The sequence below is a fragment of the Mobula birostris genome, chromosome 30, assembly GCF_030028105.1.
Source record: "Mobula birostris isolate sMobBir1 chromosome 30, sMobBir1.hap1, whole genome shotgun sequence".
NCBI classification, from domain to species: Eukaryota; Metazoa; Chordata; class Chondrichthyes; order Myliobatiformes; family Myliobatidae; genus Mobula; species Mobula birostris.
This window is the reverse complement of record NC_092399.1, coordinates 21,202,728-21,211,605: the sequence shown is the minus strand read 5'-3', so window position 1 is coordinate 21,211,605 and position 8,878 is coordinate 21,202,728.

Here is an 8,878-nt window from a genome sequence, read left to right as displayed (position 1 = left end):
TTAAGATGTGAAGACTGGTAGCCAAAGTCATTTGCTAAATGTAAATGTACTAAACCAAAATATTGCTCTAGCATGTTCTCCTGGACAAAAAATAAATTTGTACCAGGAGAGGACAACCTGAAGGGAGATCTGCTCAAATAGGGCAGCATAAATCTATTCCCCCCCCCAATTATTTTATGTGCATCTACATCTACCCTATCATCTCTAATCACTAACTACAAAATGATAAATGGAGACATTATTCCAGAAATTTGAACAGTGATCTTTCAAAATGCGGCTTTATTCATATGCCTGCAGGCTCTTCCCCTGCTGGCCGATTGCAACTTAATCACGTTCCTCATCTTCACCCCTTCATTCTTTGGTTGCTACAACTCTTTCTTTCCAGGGGCACCAGCAATGTAAGTGCATCAGGCTCACAGGCCCTCTCATCTATGTACAGGAAGGGGTTGGGTTGTTCTCTATTTGAATGACTACAAGGACCTCTCCCCAGTAGCATCCCCTTCTGAACCGTCCAGTCGATCGCTGGTCCAACTGCTGAAAGGGCCCAACTTATTTGTATTCACTCCCCATTCAGGACTGCCTTCAGATACCATGTGCAATCTTTCTAAGTCTGCCATGCTATGGAACCTGTTATCTCTAACTTAAAACCCTCCCCAGCTATTTTCCCCAATATCTTTTCTATTCTATGCTATTTATCTAATCACCTTCTTTCCACAACCAGCCTTCATTACAGAGTACCATCACAATCACACTTTAGTACCATCACAATTTTACTGTTGGTTCAAAACAGTCAATTTTAATTGACTTTGGACTCCTGCAGGTCAGGAGGATGATAGCTTTATCTTGGAGAAAATTGGATATACCTTCGATACATGTATGGGTGAAGGAGATGGCATCTTTTATTGCAGAGACTGACTTACATTACCAGAAGAAGGGCAGGAGAATTTGAAAATGTGTGGAAACCTTTACTGGAGTTTCTTGGACGTCAAGGTGCACAGTCATTTTGAAGTAGCTGTATGTTGTTGAGTGCTTCTACAGTTTTGTTTTTCATGTGTTTTTATTTTATTTCTTTGTTAAATATGTGAAGTATGTGAAATGTTATATTTATTTTCCTTTGATGATTGTGAAAAACATGAGGACGTTTCACTATTTAGTTTAATTATTATGTGAAATATATGTAAAATTCAATAAAAATATTGTTTAAAAAAATCACACTTTAGCATGCTATTCACAGGTTTTTTTGTCACGCGCTCACTCTCTTTTGCCTTCAAATTTCCTGTGTATGTGTTTTCGTCAATTGTGGTCAGGTCTGGTTTGGACGGCCGGTGTTCATCTTTTAGATTCTCTGTATTTACACAGTTACCGGGTACACTTGTTCCCCCAGTGCACTCTGTCTGTGGGACCAACAAGAATGTGAGTCGTACGGTTTAGCCTGAATCCAGAGTTTTCACTGGATGCACAGAGAGTAGACCATCTGTGGACGTATCCACCTGGGAGCAAACCCTGCCCTTTCAGGCAGCAACCTCACCATGAGTTGGTCAGCTGACTGTGGGAGGACTATCTCCTCTCCCTCCAGTTCCCTCTGGTCAGCAATGTGCTGCTGTTGTTTTGCTCGGTCCTTCAACACTTTAAATTGGTTACAAAGGTCTTTCACATACTAGGTCATTCTTTTCCTGTAAGCCCCAGGCTCACTGCAGGGTGTAATTACCCCAAAGGGGAATTGCATTGCTTGCCCCTTCAATAATTCATTGGGGCTGGGACCCAGCGTGCAGTTTAGGGTTGCTATCAATTTCATCAAGATTCCTGGTAATACATCAACCCATACCTTTGCCATCTCAGCTATAGCTTTGGCTAAGGCGTTCTTGATTGTTCAGTTCATTCTTTCTACCATTCATGAACTCTGACGGTGGTAGTGTGGATGGAACCGTTGTCGAATCCCTAGCAGTCTGCGCCTTTCCTTCATCGCTTTCCCTGTGAAAGGTGCTCCCAGATCTGAGTCCACCTGAACTGGGATTTCCTGAACTAAGATCCGTTGAGCGGTGCTGCCGGTGCAGTCCCTTGTTGGGATAGCCTCTACCCACTGGGTGAAGCGATCCATAATTACTAGACAGTAGCATTCCACACCCCCCCCCCCCACCGCTTTTTGACAGGGGCTGTGTGAAGTCCACCCTGATATTTTCCCAGGGTCCCCTCAGCCGTGGCTGATTTGCCATCTGTATCTTTCTGCTTTCACCAGGGTTATGCTGGGCACAAATGAAACAATGGTGGCAGAATTTCTCCATGGCCCTGCCCATCCCTGGCCTCCACCAGTCCTATCAGAGGGCTGTGATCATGTTCTGCCTTGCCTGATGCATCACCCCATGATATAACTTCAGTAGTATCTGTCTAATACAAGGTCATGGCACCATTACTCCTTCCTCTTCATGTGTCCAGCTCCCATCTGCTCTCTCCCTTGCTCCCTTTTTCCTCCACGTCTCCCTCTCTTCTGCCTCCACCTCTTCATGTAATTTTTCTAAACTGGCTTCTGTCATTTCTTCCTGCACACCTGCAGTTTCAGTTGCCTTTTGTTCCTCTGCTGCCTTCTTTGCACTGATGTCCGCCCACTCATTTCCTTTCTGCTCCTTACTCTCCCCTTTCGGTTGAGCTTTTACTTTAATTACTGCCACCTCAGCCGGCAGACTCACTGCTTCCAGCAGTTGTAATAGGTGCCTGTGCTGCATACCTGCCTTCCTGCTGTCAGTGGCTGCTCTCAGCCTCCCCGTATTCAGGAGCTCTACAATGGTATGGGGTGAGTGTAGTATGAGTCGTCCCATCATTACAACTAGTTCACTTACCTGCATTGCCCAACCAGCACAGTCTGAAGCTGCTACGTGGTGGAGAAGTCAGACTGCAACAGGTGTCTGTTTCCTTGAATAATATGCTACTGGCCTTCTTGAGTTGCCATGGTCCTGCACCACTACTGCATTGTGGTACCCCCCCGCCCCCCCATTGCTGCAATGTCAGAAGGACGAGCTGTACCAGGTAATCGTAGAGTGGGTACAGAGACCAGGGCTTTCTTGGTATCAGTAAAAGCCTTTTTCTTATCTGGTCCCCATCTTACTTCCTCCAGAGGGGGCTTCCCTCTTTAAGCAAGGCCTGTATCAGGGCCACTAGTGCTGAGAACCCTGGTGTAGAATTGTGGCAGTAATTGAATCGGCCCATTATCTTCCTCTCTCCCCTTAAGTTTACTGGGCGGGTCATGAAGCTGATTGCCAAAAGTCTGTCATCTGATATGTCCTTCGTCGCTGGTGAATGTTATAACCTAGGTACTGTATGATTTCTTTTCCTATTTGAGCTTTGTGTGGATGGATTTTTAACCCCTCATTTCGCAGTATCTCTAAAACTCTGGCTGTCACCCCTAAATGATCTGCTTCATCTTCCAAAGCAATGAGTTGGTCATTTACATATTGTAAGCTGGTCGACTAGTAGGGCATTAGACTGAGCTTTTCCAAAGTCTGTGCCATGACCTTAAGAATAGTGGCTGGACTATTGCGGAATCCCTAGGAGAGTCTTCCCCATGTACACTGCTGCCCAACCAGGATGAAGGCAAATCGGTCATGGGACTCAGGTGCTAAGGGGAGTCTCCAAAATCTATTAGCAATATCCAGGACTGAAAAATCTTTATATTTTGGAGACAGGCCATTCAGGATCATTGCAGGACTCGCCACAATGAGATGTAATATTGGCATGGTCTTGTTCAGGGTGGTTTACTCTTTTGTTAACCAATATGATCTTTTGGACCTCTTTACTGGCCATATAGGCAAATGAACAGTTGGCATAGTCTCTTTGAGTATCTCCTGGTGTACACAGAATAGGTGTAAAAGTCACTCCACCCCTCCCACCCCCATGGCATCCCGAATCTCCAGTAACAACACTTCACAACTGGTGGTTCTGTCCCACCAAATTATCCCACAAATTTTTGTCTCATACATAAAAACACATGAGTGTGCACACAGTACTTTTATATCTACCAGTTCTGCTCTCCATGTTCATGATACCTCATGTTCCCGTGTTCCACTGACCTGAACAGATCCATGTGTTTGTGCTAATTTTAAGAATACTCATCCACTTAGATTGCTAAGCCACACGATGGGTCACATGAAGGTATCCCACCCCTGCCACAAAATGTTGTTAGGTTAAGTGAAGTCACCGGAGAAAAGTACTGGTAGTTACGAAGCAGCTTCTTTATTTGACAAAACAAGGTATGGCAGGCATCATATGGAGACGCTTTCCCTTGAAAGGTCTTGCTGGACCAACATGGGACTCGATATGTGCTAAACATTAAAGGACCATTCATATTTACAATGTATCGACAGTGCTTTCTTTGAAACTACACACAAACTTCAGACCTCCCGACTTGCACCCACATGAGAGACATCCAAATGAATTTTAATCAGCATTGTCTGGTCTGGGATTCATGGTTTTTAAGAACCCATTGTTCAGAGCTGCACTACAAATTAAATCCACAATACATAGTCAAATGTGAAGACTGGTTACTGAAGTCATTTGCTAAATGTAAATATGCTAAACCCAAAAATCACTCTAACAGTTGTAATCTGTTTTACGACACTCTTAGATGACAAGTAATGCTATATTGATCCAATTCATAGTCATAGTCATACTTTATTGATCCCGGGGGAAATTGTTTTTTGTTACAGTTGCACCATAAATAATTAAATAGTAATAAAACCATAAATAATTAAATAGTAATATGTAAATTATGCCAGGAATTAAGTCCAAGACCAGCCTATTGGCTCAGGGTGTCTGATCCTCCAAGGGAGGAATTGTAAAGTTTGATGGCCACAGGCAGGAATGACTTCCTATGTCGCTCTGTGTTGCATCTCGGTGGAATGAGTCTCTGGCTGAACGTACTCCTGTGAGTTTTCCTTTACTCCTTCACTTTACTTCCTTTACCTTCTGAAATCCACTGGTGTAATCATAGCAATCCAAACACAGACCCCATACTTTTAAGCAAATTTGGCACAAGGCTGAGTTGGAACCCAATGGCTAAAAATTCATCCTAGCACCAAACCTGGTAAAACTAGTGGTATCAGTGCAATGGACTATAATTTGGAAATGTAATATCATTGAAGATATTGAATCTGAATTTCAGAAGTAGACTTCTGTGTTTAGCTACATTTATGCATGTGTGTACTTACACACATACAAAGAGCTGACCAAGGATGTTTGTCTTTTACTTAGGCATTCTTCACCTTTAAGACTTGACATCCTGCCTGGTGAATTTGCTGAGACAATAGGATGAACCTATGCAGAGGGGGAAAAAAAAACTCTAAATTAATTGATTGCCTTTTACTCTTGATTCTCACAAATTCTCTCAGATAAAACTCCCTTGTTAAGCTGCTTTGGTGTTTCATGTGCACATTCTGTTGACAGCTTTCTTTTGATTATGCCGAGAAGCATCATTCGTATGCCCCCGAATTTTACTTCAATCCTTTCATCCCATATAATTGGTGTATGTAACATTGCCAAAATATACCATCCTCTCTAAAATGCAATGCACGGTAAGCCTGTCACACATTTTTTTCAAGTTCTTTGGAGGTTTTAAGAACAAATATCAAAGTTCCTGTGTTATTATGTTCCAACCTGAAAGAGTAAATGGAGTTATTATTACTAATTTGCTCATTGCCCCCCTTTAAAGCCCTTCTCGATGGAACAATTTTTGTTGCCCCCCAAAGATGTAGCATGTTTGGGCTGCTGTAATTGTTCCCTAAATATCTGGAAATGCTGACTTGAAAGTACTTATGCATGGATTTGTCATCCATCAGATTTTAATTCGATCTTATCCAACATTTTAAGATTATAATGATCAAACTGTTTTGTTCTCCAGTCTTATTCTGGACAGAGGAAGAATAATCTTCAAAACTTTTCTTCTCTGCAAATAGATTACTTAACTTCCTCCAAGTTAATCTCCTCCATAAGTACGTCAACAGCAAGTGGAAGAAATTTCACAACAGCTTTGCGACGAATATTGAAATCAGTTGTTCAGCCTTCCCATTTGCTCCCCCTTGATACTGGTCATCTCTTACCCCAGACATCGCTTTTCCCATTACCACTGTCATCTGAACACTTGGGTCATGGATATATCTCACCATCCGCTTCCATGAATAATAAACGGTGGTTTATCATCTTCCACATCTCCCTTCAACTGGAGATATCATAATTGACTCTCCCTTCCTTGGTATTGTCCCTGTTTCTTTCAAAATCATTACTTCCAGACATTCATGCTACAAGAAATGTCTCAGTGCCGAAACTGCTTTCTCAATTCTTGTTGAAAAATGGTTTGATTAGAATATTTCCATGGCAGCCAGCAAGTCCTCTGTTAAGGACAACACCTCCAATTGAATGGAAACATTTGAACCCTCCTGGAAGGAGAGCTAGTACCACAAATTGTTATTGACTGTGAAATCCACCTGTGGCTTTGTGTTTTTGGCTCAAATTCCTAGGGAATTCATTGTTGGGTATTTATTTCAGAATCAGAATCAGGCTTACTATCACGAGCATGTGACGTGAAATTTGTTAACTTAACAGCAGCATTTCAATGCAAAGAGAGAGAGAGAAAAAAAAAATAAAACATAATAATAAATAGACAAGTAAACCAATTATGTGTATTGAATAGATTTAAAGATGCGCAAAAACAGAAATACTGTATGTTAAAAAAAGTGAGGTAGTGTCCAAAGCTTTAACGTCCATTTAGGAATCGGATGGCAGAGGGGAAGAAGCTGTTCCTGAATCGCTGAGTGTGTGCCTTCAGGATTCTGTATCTCCGACCTGATGGTAACAGTGAGAAAAGGGCATGCACTGGGTGCTGGAGGTCCTTAATAATGGACGCTGTCTTTCTGAGACACCGCTCCCTAAAGATGTCCTGGGTACTTTGTAGGCTAGTCCCCAAGATGGAGCTGACTAGATTTACAACCTTCTGCAGCTTCTTTCAGTCCAGTGCAGTAGCCCCTCCATACCAGACAGTGATGCAGCCTGTCAGAATGCTCTCCACGGTACAACTATAGAAGTTTTTGAGTGTGTTTGTTGACCTGCATTAGATAAGAGTCTAATGCAAACTTTCATTAATGTGTATAGCAGGTGAAGCACAGGTTATCTGAGTTGGTAATTAAACCTCTCCTGTGATACGAACAGCCTGAATGGTGGGCTGCTTTCCCTCTCTGGCTGGCTGTCCTGAAGTGGCCAGATCAGTGCAAGTCTGAGTAACTTCCATTTCAGCTCGAAGCTGTCGTCAACCATGAAGAACTTTGATTAATAGCAAACTGGTGCCTGACCATAAAAGAAATTCTGTGCAGTTCTTTAATGTTTCTAATCTGGGGTAGCCCAACATGGATGAGCTCTTTACCTCTGAACCTCACTTGAAGAAAAATAAAGTTTCCTCAAACCTGGCTAAAAATACCCTTGAGTAATTTGACCAACAAACACAAGCAGTTCAACAATACACATTGTGCGACAACCAGATGTTCGGTCAAGCAAACTAACAAATCACTCTTCTAACTAACCATCCATCTGTTGTTCATTCACCAATTGGTCCCATTTACCTTACTTTCTTAAGCATTCATCATTAAGCAGATGAGTTGGCAAGTATGCTGAACACAGAAAAGTGATGTGAGTAAATACCTGCCATGCAGATGAATGAATAACAATTTGAAACTTATATACATCACATAGTTGTGCATTCAGTCTCTCAAAAACCATGAAAGCCAGGTGGTCTGTTCAAGCGAGTCATTTCTATGTATGGTACAAGTATGTGCATTATTATTACTACATTTTTAATAGAAGTGTCAGAAACACAAATAGAATACACGGAGTTGTTCGCAAAGAGTAAGATGGAAAAGCATATCAGGCATTTTGATCATATCATTATATATGTAACAATATGATTTAATTACCTTCTGAATCAAATAATTATTCAGCTCCATTTTGCAGGAGTTTTATTGATTGTCATTATCTATGATTCATCATGCATTATTCTAGAGTGTGTATAGAAAGAGCATTCTTTGTGAGGTGTTACTGATGTAATTTTACTTGTGCTATAAGTGATGTGTGCCTTCTGTAAATTTGATTAGCCAAATGCACTGGAATGTGAAATGTTCATTCAAATAGAAACACCACTTAAAAGAAGAAAGAATGCAGAAAAGAAGCCAATAGAATGGTATTTTTATAACCTGACTGATGAAAATAAACCTGAGTGTACTTGGCATTTGAAGTGATATATAGCATGATAGAAATTGTTAATTATACTGAGGGCAGCATAATATTTAATTTTGTTTGACTGAGTAAAATAGAGTTCATCACTCAGGCATCATAAATCTTACTTAGTCTTGAAATGTAAGAAGTGCAAAGTAAATTCCATCTTCTAACATTAGAAAACTTTTGAATGATTTAAGAATTATGATCTTGATGCCAGAAGACACAAATATTTCCATCATCTGGTTGTCCAGCTTCAGACATTAGGTATGTCATTGAGAGTCTTCATGGTACTGACACCTATAGACACAAAGATACTCTGTAGCCAATAAAAGAAGTCCACATAAGTGAAATTGTTTCTTTTGGAAGGAAAAGCTACTGCAATTGACATTTCTTCTATGCATTTGTTGAGGTGATGGGGTGAAGATACATCTCTACCAAAGGAGGTGTAAGGCACTCCCTCCCTCTGCTAGTCTGCAGGTCACCCTTGGGCAGGTTAGCCTCCTGATGAGGGTCATGTGAAGCCACGGGAGCAAGTTGTGAATGGTCATATGAGCAGTTAGTGCATTTCATAGAACACTGACACCAGGCAAAAAACCTCTGAAGAGTATCGATAATGGGTAGGGTCGTC